At 38.9% G+C, this 15,065-nt stretch overlaps 1 long non-coding RNA gene across 2 annotated transcripts; it reads left to right on the top strand.

Moving 5' to 3' along the window:
- The first annotated feature begins 1,671 nt into the window (after nt 1-1,671).
- On the top strand, nt 1,672-14,820 carry LOC113992376. Of its 2 annotated transcripts, none has more exons than XR_005562292.1 (3): nt 1,672-1,756; nt 2,119-2,212; nt 14,671-14,820. It is a non-coding gene; the product is annotated as an uncharacterized LOC113992376 (long non-coding RNA). The 2 variants fall into 2 exon arrangements; XR_005562293.1 differs by lacking the exon at nt 14,671-14,820 and adding an exon at nt 7,753-7,848.
- The last annotated feature ends 245 nt before the right edge of the window (nt 14,821-15,065 follow it).

Below are 15,065 nucleotides of genomic sequence, written 5' to 3'. Positions count from 1 at the left end.
TGAGGCTTTAGCCTCATCATACAAACACATCTGAGGGACTGGCATCAATGGGAAGATGAGAAATATTAGAAAAATTTCTCACAGAGTTTTTTGGAGTGGAGGAGATCATACTCCTGAATACCTCAAGCATAGGAAGTTATTCACTGGGAGAAACTGAGCTGCAGCTCAGAGTACAGAGATTTGATCAGCAGCCCCTTGAAATCAATGTAAAAATCCGACTGTTGGCAAGAGTGCTCAGACCAGACTCCCCTTCCCACAAGGCAGTAAGTGCCCCTCTATTCAGTTCAGCCTGTATGGAGAGACAGAGCTCAAAATAGGGCTCTGCAATAAAGAATTTAAGGAAAAGACTTGCAAAAATGCCATTCTGAAGGACTGTAAACATGGACAATTCACCATAAAGCTTTGTAACAGCTGCTCTGCCCAGGGATGACAAATGCTACCTCCTCCACTGAGAGATGCAGAGAGAGAAATCAAATATGTCAACTGTTTTTACTGTGCAATGTTGCCTTCCAATCTTTGAAAAATATCAGATATTAAGAGAAATATGTGGGGAGAATGTGAATAGGCATTCAGAAATGGAATTATCCAGAGAAAATGTTGAAGGTATTTTAAAATATCCTGAGAGGTATGCTACCCTCACAGAGCAAGGAAAGGAGAAAGAATAATAGAATAAAGCTAATAGAAAACTTGTTCGGTGTTCCTATGACGTTGTAAAATAAAATATAACATGTAGGAAAGCGAATGTCAGAGTGTGATATCTGATTGCTGCCAGACCTTGCACCCAAATGTAAAGTTTGCAGGTGCTCTAAAAACAACAGATACGAGAGATGCATTTAGAAATGCAGGAAAAGGGAGGGAAATTAAAGAAAAAAACACTTGAGCACATTTTCAAAAACGGTACAGGAGCCTGATGAATAAACCTCTTGTGTAAATGTCATTTAGTACAGGTCAACATGTTACCATCTTCCTTTCTTTTCCTCCATGTTAAATGAACTCGTGGTTTTTTCACTCCATTCCCCATTGTTGAAAGGGAACACTGCAGAGCTAGACTGTAGCTGCACCTCATTTTTAGCCTCTAAGGAGGTGAATATTTCCTTCCTATCTCTCTCAGTTCACCTAGATATAAGAGGCATAGTCACATACAGCACCCAAATACCCACTTAAAAACCCCTCCATACAGTAACGCTGAAATGGTATTTTTGTACAAAAATATTATCTATATTATACATTTATATTTATATTTAAACATAAAATATATACTAGACTAAAACTTATTTCAATGCATAGATCTCTGCTGAGGTCATCCACATCTAGATGTTATCTGAATAATCATTGAATGCATAAGTAAAACTTTCTCAGTTACATATTCATGGGGATGATTCAGTTTTACATTTGCTTTTTTTAACAGGAGATAATCACTCACGTGAGCCAGGATCTGTGCCTGTGCCTGATGCACAGGACCCTTCCCTCCTGTGGTGTCTGTGGAACTCATCCCTGGTGTAACGATGTCAGTGGAGATACACCAGGGGCAGCCTTGATGTGCTGCTCTGTCACTCTGTCTGGTGAGGCTGTGCATTGCCAGGCATCTATTTGTGACATGCTGTTATAATTCCAGAACTCAGGGAATTCAACACAGTATTTTCAGACTCAGTCTGGCAAAACACAGAAGAAACAACACACTGTGTTTTCTGAAGTTCTCATGAAGCCATGGCAGCATTTGCCATCCACCCCTGGGCAGTGGTTTTGTTGGGGCAAGGTGATAGAATCTGTGTTTAATTTTTTGGGACAAATGAGGGAACTGTTTGCTTTTTGGTGGTTGTTGTTTTTGTTTTGTTTTGTTTTTTTAATTTGAGAATAAAGGCTCCAAGATGGAGCAGCAGACTGAATGGATAATAAATAAAAACTTGCAAGTACATCTTCATAGTTGTAATTAAAATACCTGTAGTAAGGGGCTGGTTTTCTGACACAGATCATGGTCCCTGGCTGTTAATCTTTCTGCCCCCAAACTAAATCCCATATCCCCTGCCTAACTGAAGTTTCACTGTCTGTCCAGTCAGACTCAGTAGCTGTTGGATTAAGAACATTCAATGTGTTGAATTGTTCCAAATCTACCTGCAGATTTCCCATCTCCAGAAGAAGGAACTAAAGCTTCACATCAGAGAGAAGAAAAACGTTCCTTCAAGTCTCAAACCACTGCAGAAGAATAACTGAGGTAAACTCCAGCTTCTACCTGTGCAGGGTGGAAAGTGGTACAACCCTTGCTCATGTCTGATGGAGCTGCATAATGCATTTTGTGGTGTGCAAAGTTTAAAGCCCTTCAGACCATTTTGTATTTTATGATGCAGGTCTTTGCTGCACCAAAAAAAGCATCTGAGGTAATGCAAAGTAATTCCTGTCTTGTTAGGCTACAGCAGAACCTTTCCCTACTCACTCTCTGCTCTTCAGCACACAGCAATTTACTTTTAGTTTGCCATTAGGGTAAAATATTTTTTTCCTCAGAATGAACCACAGGAAATTTTTCAAAGTGACACAGGATGATGCTATCAAAGAAAAAGCTTTGTCACATGTTCTGTAAAGGACAATTTCTTTTACAGCCTGAAATACCACTTGCCTCTTGTGAAAGTGTTGGCAAATTCTGGACTCAAGACCTCTGAAATCAGCCTTTATCATTCTTAGGGGTTTTGATCTCAGCTAAAACCCAACCATGGAAATGGCAAATAATTAAAACCTCCCAGCTTTTGAGATTTGTTGCTATTGTTAATACTTCACTTTAGGGAAAAAATCTCATCAGTGCTTGGGAGCCAGTGGTCAAGAGCAACATACTTCAAAATGATTAATTTAGCAAAAAGACTTACAGCATATAAGTCAGCATTATTGCACAGGTGTGTTTAGCAGATCGAGATTTTACTGCTTTCCTGGCTGCAAACACTGAATCACATCCATTTCTACCTTAAATGGCACCTATTCCAGAAAGGCAGCTCTCCCCACACTAAGAGCTGAAGATGAGCAGCATGTTTTTCTACTTCACTCATGTCAACAGAAGCATCTTTGAGAAGAGTTATTAGTAAATTATTTGCTTTATTGGTGAGGAGAGAAGCCTGGGACTGGAAATTACTGGGAAGTTTCCCTCCTCCTCAGCTACAGCACACAATACCAGAAACTTCATACCCACTTAATATCTGTGAAAAAGCTTGATCATTTCATGACAATACTGCTGAAATAACTTCTACAAGCAGAGACACTTATTACTGTTGCTTAGAATATTGTAAATATTAAGAAGCCAACCATTTAAATTAACAGAGTACTTGGTTTTCTGTTGCTGTTTATTTTACTGTATTCAAACAGCAAAATAACATTTCAAGGATCAGCACTTTATTATAAACTAATACCTTTCCTAGTAACTGAGGTTTTCCTGCTATTCCCAACCCAGCCCTCACACTGACAGAAAGGCTGAGTTAATTTCTCAGTGGAACAGCAGTGGGAGAGAGGGATAGGAGGAAGAGAAAGAAATCTGAGATAAGGCCGAATAAACCCCATTTTTCTTCTAATTTGGTAAAGGCAGATTGAGTGACGTAGTATGAATTTTAACCAGATCTTGGTAGAGACATCTGATTATGAAAGTTATTTCAGCAAGCAATGAAGAGAAGTCCAAGCCTGTTTTCAAAATAATTCACATGTGACAAAGCCAGCAATTGCTGATTTGTGCTGGGGGATATTTCTAAAGGTTTTGTTTTGCTGAAATCTTTATGGTATTTTATGGAAAAGCAGGAAGAGGAGAGGAAGATGCAGCACTCCAGCAGTCACACACACCCCTGCTGTAACTCCCAGCATCACCAATGCCAGCAATTAAATTTAGTGAGATTTTTGCCCTCAACTTACAGGGTCAGACTTCAGCACTTACTAAAGGTGGACTTTCTCACACTTATTGAAAGAGGTCTCTTTCAGAAATTACCTGGACAAAATTAGTGACTTTCTTACAGCTTCTGATGACAATAATGAAAGGCTTTCAGAGACCTTTGCTTGTCTGGCAGAGTCTTTCTGAGTAACTAAATTAACACTGTTTGAGTTCTTTGCTAAATTGGGGCCCTTGGTAGAAGAGTGGTAGGATTTCTATTTTAGATTTTCTTTTCTAAATCTTAACTATTTCTCAAGATAAAAGCTTTCTTTCAGTAAGACACTTGAAATTATCAGTTAATAATTTTTTTCCCGTTTCTGTCCAGAAATTTTTGCATTTTTATAATACTGTAACACTATATACCACTAATAATTTCATATTGACATAAAAGTGACATAAAAGTTGACTATACTATTTTGAAAATGTTTTTGCTATTAATTTATTGACCTTTATAAGTCATCTGAAGTAAAAGGGTAAAGGGTAAATACTATGTCCCAAGAAAATGCACTACCACTTGTTTTTAAATTCAGCTGAAATAAAGTATCAGCAGTGCAATACATGTTAGACCATAACAAATATCCAAGACACTAAATCAATGATCATGACTTCAGAGTTTCCATGCATAAAGCACCTTCTGCAAAATGCAGATTCTAGTTTTCCTCTTCCACCTAATTCCCTTAGGGATATCTTTATGCACACTATTATAAATTACTTTTCTACTTCAGATTTTTAATTCCTCAAGATAGAAACAGGATCTTATTTTAGATCTAAAATACCACTCTTATTTACACTGCTAAATGGAAAGAGAGATAATATTTTGAGACTAGCATGATCTTTCAATCCTATCAGCTCAATTTCCTGCAATCTAAGCTAAAAACATGCACTTGCAAACTCTTGTCTGAACTGTTGCAAAAATGCTCTGCCAAATGCAGCATCTGCAGACCAAGATTTGCAGCCTTCTGTCAAGTTGCTGTGAGCTGTAGCACAGTTCCTGCAGCTCCCATGCAGCCTGTGGTGTGCAACATGCTATACCATGCTTGCTATACATATAGAAGATAGACAGATTGATAGATAGATAGATAGATAGAAAGAAAGAAAGATAAAGATGAACAGGCTTTTTCCACTGACATAGCTTAAAGCAGACCCAAGGCATGTTATGATGTGATGTAGTCTGAGATATTTCCTTCCCTCACACTATTGAACCTTTTCTAACCCCTACTCTCTCAGAAGGAAAAGAGACTCCCTTGGTAAACACCATTTGCTCCTGACCTGGCAGCTGCCCTTATGCTTTATGGTACATAAAGATCACACAGATACCTACACTCATGTGCAAAATCACTCCTTACCTCTGCACTCATACAAGATACCAAATGTACAGCAAAGCCCGTGGAGCAGCTGCAACAGGGCTTCTGGTGTGGGCTCCATGGGCAGGAACAGCTCTCTCCTGTGCCTCATCACTCCTTGGCAGCCTTGGGATGAAACATCCCTGGGCGAGGACAGGTTGATGACAGGGTAGCCCAGCCAGGCTGAATACCTCTTAGTTTTGTCAAAAGTTGCAGAGGATTCCTGTTGCAATGCACACAAGCTTCCCATCAGTCTGCCTTGGTAGCCCCTTGGCCCTACAATCTCATTTGCCCCTGTGTGCACGAGTTTGTAATGAATGCACATGCCACTCCCCATCACAGCATTCCTATTAACAGGTTGGAATCAGATCACACAAATGAAACACTTTGAGAGCTAAACTATTGTGATTTCAATAGACTTTTTGCTGTAATAACAGCTTCAATCAACAATCAAGGTTTCCTTCTCAATTTTTGGTGCTTGCATTTTGTGGCAGTTTAATTCATTGTATACTAATTCCAGTTGTGCATTAATTGTATGTTTCTGCACAGTAATTAACTAATCACTATGTCACTCCCTCCCTATTATGAATTACCTCATTAATTCAAGACTGAAAGCTTGGTGCCTGCTGCCATTGCTATCAATTTTTTTGGTTCTTTCTGCTGCTTCTTGACTTATAATCAAATATGAAACTCATGTATTTTTAAATACTCTCTCTTCTGTTTCTTCCACTGAAAAATTCATTGTGCTATCAAGCTTTTTAAAATAATGTTTATTCATTATGCATTTCTTTGCTAGGCAATCAAGAGCTGTTACAATAAAGAGTGTGACTTGCTCTCTTTATGGCAGTGATTCTGCTGTATCAACATCTCCATTTTAATCCTAAGTTTACTAGAAATTAGAATTTAGATCTAAAATTTAGCTCCAAGGTTAAAGGCATCATCAGACATCTTTGCATGGGGGACAATTTCTTTATTATTACAATTAAATGACTGGACATTTTTAGGTTATACTTGGGGGCAAAAACTTCAACAAGGGCAGCAGAGCTGTGCACATGTGCCTGGAAGGTCAGAGCCTGGCCAGTGGAAGCAAGTGCTGGAAGATGCCCACAGCACAGATACCCAATTTTGATTAACAGGATACTTGAACTGTTAAAACCAGTCACGCACAGCACTGAACCAAGTGCTTTGCTATTGCAGTCTGGCAGCTCCTGAGTGCAGGGCTAAGAACCAGTGCTTAGATTCAGAATTTGCTGAGTCAAGGTCCTGCTCCTCTAAGAAATTGTCTTTAAAGCAACCTGTATTTCACACAGACTATTCAGAGAGTCCTTTTTACGCTGAAAGGCAAAAAGGGTCTTCCATACACTTTGTTTTTTTCCAATAAAACAATGAATTGAGATTCTAAAACGTGTCAGCACGTCTTATGAGGACTAGATGGGAAATCTAATTATTCTACATGGGCAATGTATGTACATGCATGCTCCTAATCCAAACCCACTGCAAAGTCAGCTGACATAACTGTAGTAACTGATTTTTAATTAAGAATTGAAGTACCACTTTTCAAACAGAAGTCAAGAGCCTTGTTTCTCTGCTAAGTTGCTGCAGCACAACGTAATTCGAAGGGAGAATGTGCAGCTGTAACATCTAAAAGGCCAGAGAAACTTTTTTTAAAGGAAAAGGCATTGCTCTTGAATAGGAGCTGTGAAAATCATCCTGCAGTCCAGGAAATGTGTTAAGGAATGTAGAGAACCTTTGAGGAAGACAGATTTGGTGCCCAAAGTATCTTCCCTTAAAAAGAAATAATCATGAAACTAACAACCAGTGACTAAAAATCTAAAAGCATATCTGGAAATTTTGGAGTGGTTTTATTACTGCCTCTCACAGAAAGGAAAAGAGGCCCCTCTGCAGAGAGGCTGCTGCTAATGAATGGCCTGGATCCAGGGCTGCTAAACACACACAGCAACTTCTGTTCCACCACGCCACTGCACATCAACATTTTTCCAAATACATATTTGTACAATGGACCATAATGGTCTGTTTGCTTTGTAACAGTCTATTTGGCCACCCCTAAATGGGTGGTTTGGGTGTGCAGTGCAAGGAGATATTACTGCTATTGCTATTTCTGCATCTGTTCCTGTCCCAGCTACTACCATTTCTCTCATTTCTGCCTCAGATGCTGCTGCTCCTGCTATTACAGCCATCAGCCTCTTTTTCCACGTGCCTGCAAATCTGCCTTTTTATGAATGCCAAATGTTTTCTGCTGGTCACTTTGAATATTTACATTTCGCCCTCTCTGCTTTACTGGTTTTGCCACTTATCTGAACTCATTCTTTTCTGTTTCCCAGCAGGAAGTCTTTACCTGTATTAAAAGCAGGTATAATTTTGTTCAGATTAAGAACTGGCCTGAAACATAAACCTCTTAAACTTCAACTGAACCTGCAGCTGTGGTTCAGAAAGGCAAATTTTTTTCCCTTAAAAATATTGTTTCCCACTGCACAGCTAAATCTCTTTAAGCAGGAGGCAGAGAACGGGGAAATGCAGATACGTGCATAGCTATAGATCCATGTGAAGCAAAGGATGACAAGGCTCTGGAAGCTGAAAAGAAACCTGGCATGTGAGTTGCAATAAATTCATTGAGTCCATACAGGCTCCTCATTATCCTACTCTGGTCAGGGTGGATTCTGGACACCCGTAGTGGTGCTCATGCTGAAGGCAGTAACTGCCTTCTCTTGGTGGCACTAAATGAGAGGTCTCAAAGACAGAACTATAAATATCCATCATCCTCTCCCTCCCTTTTTCACAGGGAGAATTAAATTGTTAACAAGGGTGACATGTAGCTGATTGTGCAGGACAGCTGATTAACGTTGTGCCAGAATAAATAAGGCAGTTTGCAGCTCTCCAAACTATCATAGCAAGTTCCCTTCAGGTTTAGTTGACATCTCTCCATCACTTATAACTATTTCATTTGGGAGAGGCAGGGGAAAGGGAATGTCTTTAACCATGACCACAGAGACTGCATGAAGGAGTATGTAGAGCAGAAAAGATGTCATGCCATCAATTTGCAGCACATCTCGCTTCACCCTGATTTCTTCACACAGAAAAGCCTTTATACTTCATTTTTAAAGGGAAACTGAGACATTGCAGAAAAAAGTCACTTTGAAACAGGGATAGTTGCCTGAATCTCCATGCACCAGCCTAATCTGTGCCCTGCAGACAAAGTAAGAATCCAAACTGCCAGAGTTATAAAAAAGCAGACTTGCAAGCATTTCCATGAGTCACGTCCCAGTTTCCCAGACTTCTACATATCCAAGGATAAGCTTTCAAGATCACCATTCCCCCTGAACACAGTCTGCCCAAAATGATCTGTATCAAATTAGTTTAAAAGAAGTACTAATGCTCGTCTGCTGAACTGCCAGGAATGGCAGAAGCACAGTCTGGGTGAATTGTTCAGTATGTGGTGCTCACCTGTAAGTTCTGGAAAGTAGACTCTCTGTTCTTTTTTTTTTTTTTGTGTGTTTACACCTGGGTCATCTGCATTACTGCTTCTTTTTAAAATATTAGGTTTATAATTAGGCTGGTGTTAGGAAGAAAGCTGGCTGTATGAAGTTTAAAAGTTTACCAAAAAGCCATACAGTTTACTGCCCTTTAAGGCTCAGAACAAAACTCTAATGTTCACCAAAGTGCTTCAAAGAAAACTGATCACATATCTACATACTGTAACTACAGATTAGCCAAGACTTATGTGATGAAAGAGTAAAACTGGGAAAGATGCTACTGGGTTTGCAGGAACTTTCACCTTTGTGTGTTTGCCTCAAGGCAAGTTGTTTAAAGCAATTTGTTGTTCTTACTGGAATAAGAAGATATCTCACCATATGATCTCTCAGCAAACCTGGGTTATCATGATTTCAAGAAGTAATAGTGTTGTTAAAACTGATTGTTACACATGATTAAATTAGAGTTCCTACATCAGACATCTCAGAGCAAACTTAAGGGCAAAACTTGATAGGTTATTAGAAAAACTCAGAGTTTGAATTTAGTTTGGGAAAAAAAAGTTACGATTACTAGTTTGGGATCCAGGTCCTATTTCACTTTAGCTGCAGGCTTTATAAATAAAGATATTTTTAAAAAACCAAACATCACTTTCCTTAATTAGAATCTTTCTCAACATATATGTAAGACTCAATGCACAGAAGAAGCCCTCTGTTTTTAGATTGGATCCATATCTATCCTAAGTAATCCACCATTTACATCAATCTTGCTAAACTGCTTGCCTGTTTCTCTGCAAGTAGCTTTTTAAATTAACTGACAACAAAGTAATTGTTTCTATTGACACTGTGTGTCTTTGCACAGGGAAGGGGAACAGACATTATTTGTTTATTGAAAAAACACTGATGGCATTTTTCTCAGCATAACTGAGTTTGAAATTCTGCACCTATATGTCTGCTTCAAAGATTTTCTGAAGCAAACCTTGACTAAACAAGAAAGGGGCAGGAAAAATGGGCAGATAATACCAATGAACTGAATCTCTGCTTGTTCTAGTGAATCTTCACTTTGTGTCTCATACTGAAAGTTGTAGCAGCAACAAAGGCTCTGGTAGTTCAACAGAAAAGAACTGGCAGTGGGGGAATGACAAATAAGTGGAATTCACCTTCATTCCTGTGCGTGAACATATTATGAGCAGGTCAGTGCTCAGTGAAAGACTGAGCAGGTCAGAGCCAGTGAAAGACTTCCATGTCACAGCAAGGCCACCAGCCCAGCTCCTGCCTGCACCATTTTCCATGCTCTCCCTTTCCTGCTTACATTGGGATTTTGAAGGAAAGTCTCTCACAGGAAACTTTGGCTGACCACCAAGTTGTGTTTCTGTGAAAGGAATGATATTCTTCTGCACCCAGACCATGGCAGGCTACAAACAGGCTGGGAGCTGGGCGTGGACAACCGGATTTGAATCCTTCAGCACATAGATCTTATTTATCCATTTCTCCAAGATAACTCCACAAAAAGAAAGAACAGCCTATAAGGAAAAGAAAAATCTCAACAGATATAGTTACAGCGGATACAAATGAAATATCATCAGTTTGGCCTAGAGTCAGTGGGACAATATCTCCCCAAACAGAGCAGGAATGACAAATGCCTTAAAGAATAAAGTGTCAGAGAAATAAATCACTGAATTTTGTGCTCCTCTCCTATCCAGGACACCACTGATGGTGTTTGCTGTATTCCTGCTGTGTCCACTTCACAACAGGCATCAGTTCTTTGGTGTCTTGAATAATAACCCATTATCAGAGGTAGATGACATTTTAAACAGAATTAAGACTACTCACAGCAAGCCAGATGTACATATAAGACAACCATAAGACCTGCAGATCTCAGAATACAAGCAGAATACGGTTTAGAGAGCCTCTGACTATTAGCTGAATCACAGTACTAAAGAAAAAAGCACTTAGAATAGAAGTTTCAGTCTTATTGCTGTCTGAATTTCCTTTTACTCCTACTATACTGGAGATGTGGGCTTTTGTTTTGCTAGAGGACATACACGCTGTTAAGTCTGATTGCTTTTTCTGCTAACAGACTTCCCAGAAAAAAAATCAAATTCCAAAATAATTTTGGCAAATCATAGCAAGATGCAGAGAGCCAGGTAGATGTATTCTGTTTGCTTTTGGACATTAGATTATCAATCAAAAGAAAAAACTGTCTTGAGTTAGAAAGGATCAATCGGGAAGCATAATATAGGAAGTACAAGGACTGGGATAAACCCTAAAGATTCTCCTTCTGGAGCTTGTCTTCACTGAGCTGCTCCTTCCCATAATCACAGGTTTGAGTCAGCCTAATCCAGGCAGGCAAACACAGCTCTGACCACGGAGTGATGGTGTCTGCAGCACAGTACAGCTGCCTGATGATGAATTGCACAAACTCACAGCTGCAGCCTGGAGTTTCACCTCATCAGGTGCCCCAGCCCTGGGCACAGTCTAATTAACTTGATATTGCTGATCCCAGCTAGGCTGATTCCTACTGCCACCTTACTATAAAGTATAGGCTGATTTCTTCCCTAGTCTTGATCGTTTCATGATGTTATTTTTGAAAGCATTTAATCTAGGGCAGGATTTTGCTAGTGGATGGGAGTAAGATAAAGAAGCAAATTCAGATTCTGGCTCATTGAAAGGACATAACCTTTGGGTTAAATTCTATTTTGATAACCTCTGATGCTAAATCAATATGAAATCACTGTAAAGTGCTATAAACTTGCAGTGTGATTTCAAGGAACACAGTAACACCACAATATTATTAGATGCTAACATTACAGATTCTTTTTTAACCTCAATTCCGAGGTCAGTCGATAGAGCTTTGAGGCTGGATAGAAAGAACAGACAGACTTTTCTTGTTATAATCTAAATCCCACCACAGATCATTTGTTCCCACAGTCAAAGTGGCTGAAGTATCTGCACTGCAGTTTACCAGCATTATTCAGAATGCAAAGTGACTTTCACCCAGTTCTCTCTTGCTTACAAAGGTCAGTTTTGTAAAACCTGTCATCTTGATTGATATTCTAATCTAACCCTTTTATAAATTGTTTAGTTGATAGTTGTAGCCATTTGCAGTGGCAGTGGCTGTTTTTCTCCAGATTATTGAGAAAACTGAAGTGTGCAACAAGTGCTAAAGATGCTGCCAGTGGCAACATGCCAGTTCATGCAGCTCCTCTTGAGCATGAGTGAATCTTTACCAACACCAGCACAGAAGATTGTGGCAAAATGGTTCCTTCCAGTTAGAAAATCAGAGTCATCTAAGCCAAATCCTTACAAGACCATAAATTTTGATCGTCTCGCATAGACATATTTTCATGTCTGAGATAAAACTTTTGGTCAGAATGAGACCTCAGAACACCCACAAATTCCCTGTGTTTACTAAGATAAGAGGTACCTGAGATGAAACACGGCCCTCACCCCATCTTTTGTGTGTTCAGCATGGACACTTGAAACTGTCTATTCTTTGTCTTAGCAAGTTCCCAGAACAGACATAAATGAATAGTGAGAAAAAAACCTTCTCATTTCTTTTTGTCATGAAAAAAGATTTTTTTTTTTTGAGTCTTGACAAAGCCACACATTCCCAAATGCCAATTAATGTTGAAAACATTCTGCATTCAGAAAAGCTCTATTTCAATAGGCTGAGAAGGTCAGGAAGAAAACATTTATTACAGCTTTACTGCAGTGTGAAATTCTAGGAAGATATCAAGATTTACCTTGGAAAGGCTAATTTACGACCTCAGTAGATAATGCAAAAATTATTATTATACAAAATTTTGACATTCTTTATAATGCTTATTGCAGGATTTGAACAAAGGAATCTTTCATGCATCCAAAATAAGTCTCAAACTTCTGGACAAGATGTGGTTAGATAAAATTTTAATAAATACAAAAATGCTAGAAGTCTCAACATATTGCCTGTGTTTTAGAGGAAGATTTCTTTTGAAACCTGTTCTTTCCTACTTTCACTCCTAGATTATGTCTGCTAGGTCTGTATATGAAAATACGTGATGAAAAGTAGCAAAGATTCAGAAGACACTCCAGCTAAGTTGGAAAGTAAATGTCATAAGACAAAGAGGCAAAAATCAATACATTTCAGATTTAAAGCTACATATTCTCTTAACATGACATTAATTCAAAAATTGACTGCCATTCAACTGAAAAGAAAGTCTCTCTTTTCTCTATAATCCTCGTAAGGTTTGTTCTATTAATACATTGTACCTTTTTTTCTGAGTGCTGCCTCAATGCAAAGCTTCAAACTTGCTTTGTTTAAGTGCTCTCCTGAAGTTCTTTATTTCACTATATAGCCTCTGGAAAACTGGATGAACTGTGCTGAAAAAGCCAGAAAATTACTCTGGACTTACCTTCTAGCTGCAGATGTTCCCTAATACTTCCCAAACAAGGAAAATAACAAGGGAAGCTTAATTTCATGACTACTTACCAGCAATTTTCTGGTGCAATCCAGATACATATTTTTTACATTTTTGGGAATAACAGAGGAGGTGTGTAGTGTTAGTAGGGCTTATAAATTTCACAGTTTCAATCCAGAGAGGTCCTCTGGGCTTCCCTTTGAGAAGAATGACCACCAAGAACCAAACAGAATCCGTTGAAGATTAACATCACTAATTATTTGTCATTCTCTTTTCCCTTGTAAAATTCAGGATGTTAACAGCAAACTAGACTACGTGCCTCCAGATCTCATTCTGAGTTTCTTAATCATATGCACACATAGGATATGTTTTGTCTTTGTTTAAATGTATAGTTGATTACTCCTCTTACTGCAACCTACAGTAAGAAAGGCTGTGACTGCTGTAAGGCAAAAGGTGCTACACAAAGAACATCTGTACTAACTGCACATTGGGATAATTCAATGCATTTTATCACTGTTTGCTTCAGTATAGCTAATTCTCATCAAGACACAAATCTACTGAGTCACAGCAATTAGAAAGAAGAAAGTTTGTGATTTGAGCACACACTGATTGGGTGCTCTAATGTTTACTTGGGATTGCACTGAGGTCATTCACCTCAGTGCCCTCAAGTGCCATTTAGAGGGGTAACTCCACAATACTGCTGGGCTGTCTTGCATCCCCATTATGACACAGGTCTATGAAATCTTTTCTTGGCTTATGTGCCTTTCCATGGAATAATTTCCTATCCTAATCACAGAAAAATATTATCTTTATAAATAGGGACAACACAGTATGACTACACTACATGATGGCTGTGCAACCAAGAGCAGTTTTTTAGCCCCCTACCACACTTTCAGACAGAACTGCTGGTTCATAAAATCCCAGCCAATGTGTCCCTAAGCATGCTGTCTAGATGCTCTATATTTAAACTGAAAAATCAGTATCTATTGTTATCATTAAATTGTGTCCCTCTGGAGTCAATACCTTGCCTTTATCAAGTAGAAAAGCAGAAAAACATATAATCAAGGCAAGAGGCTGAAGAGGTGGATGCTTAACTGTGTTACAAACTTTCTTTAATTAAAGTCTCTCTTAACCTGCTCTTAATCAAAGCAAATGGCAAGTGGCATGCTCAGCAGGTGGATACAGCTGTGCATAACAACCATGCAGGTGTTTAATTTTATATTTGGCAGGTACAGCAAACAGCATTCAAACATTTGAGGATGAGGGGGTGGTTAGTGAGGGAGGGTTTCCAAGACACATGCCACTGAAAAAGGGAGATTATTCTGCCACTATTAAGTTACTCAATCAACTTCACTACTTTTGTGTTAAGTCCCAGTTTGAATTACAGGGGCAGATGTATAATCTATGAGGCTTTCCAGAGTAATCCCTCTTTCTTGCCCCTCCACCCCCGTATTTTTTTAAAGGCTAACTGTACTGAACTGCAGATTTCTGTCTTCTCATATACCCAAAGAAGTTCTCACTTTTTTTCTCCTATTCCCAATACGAAGACACTGAATGAATCAGAAGAGACAGAAACAAACCCATCCTAGGTAGAAATTTATCACTGACAGAGCCAGGAGCTCCAGAAACATGTGAAGAAGGCAGTGAGAGAGGTTGCATGAAGAGAAAAGAAACCCAAACCCAGAACTTACCAGACAAAGTGCAAATCCAGAAAAAGCAATCACTGAGATTGTCACAAAATAAAAAGAGTATTCATTTTAACTACAATTCTGCCAGAAATGTAATTAGAATGAAAAACAGTAATTCAAAACAAAGCCAGGGAAGGCTTAATTTTGCATTTCACAAACATCTGTTATCCCCTACACCCCTAGTAATTCACAGTATCATTTACCTGCAAGAACAAAATTAAATAAGCCCAGGCAAATGAAACACAGGGAAAATG

This window comes from Pipra filicauda, unplaced genomic scaffold (assembly GCF_003945595.2).
Source record: "Pipra filicauda isolate LSUMZ 115617 unplaced genomic scaffold, ASM394559v2 scaffold99_size2403431_pilon, whole genome shotgun sequence".
Lineage (NCBI taxonomy): Eukaryota > Metazoa > Chordata > Aves > Passeriformes > Pipridae > Pipra > Pipra filicauda.
This window is presented reverse-complemented; position numbering and strand designations above follow the sequence as displayed.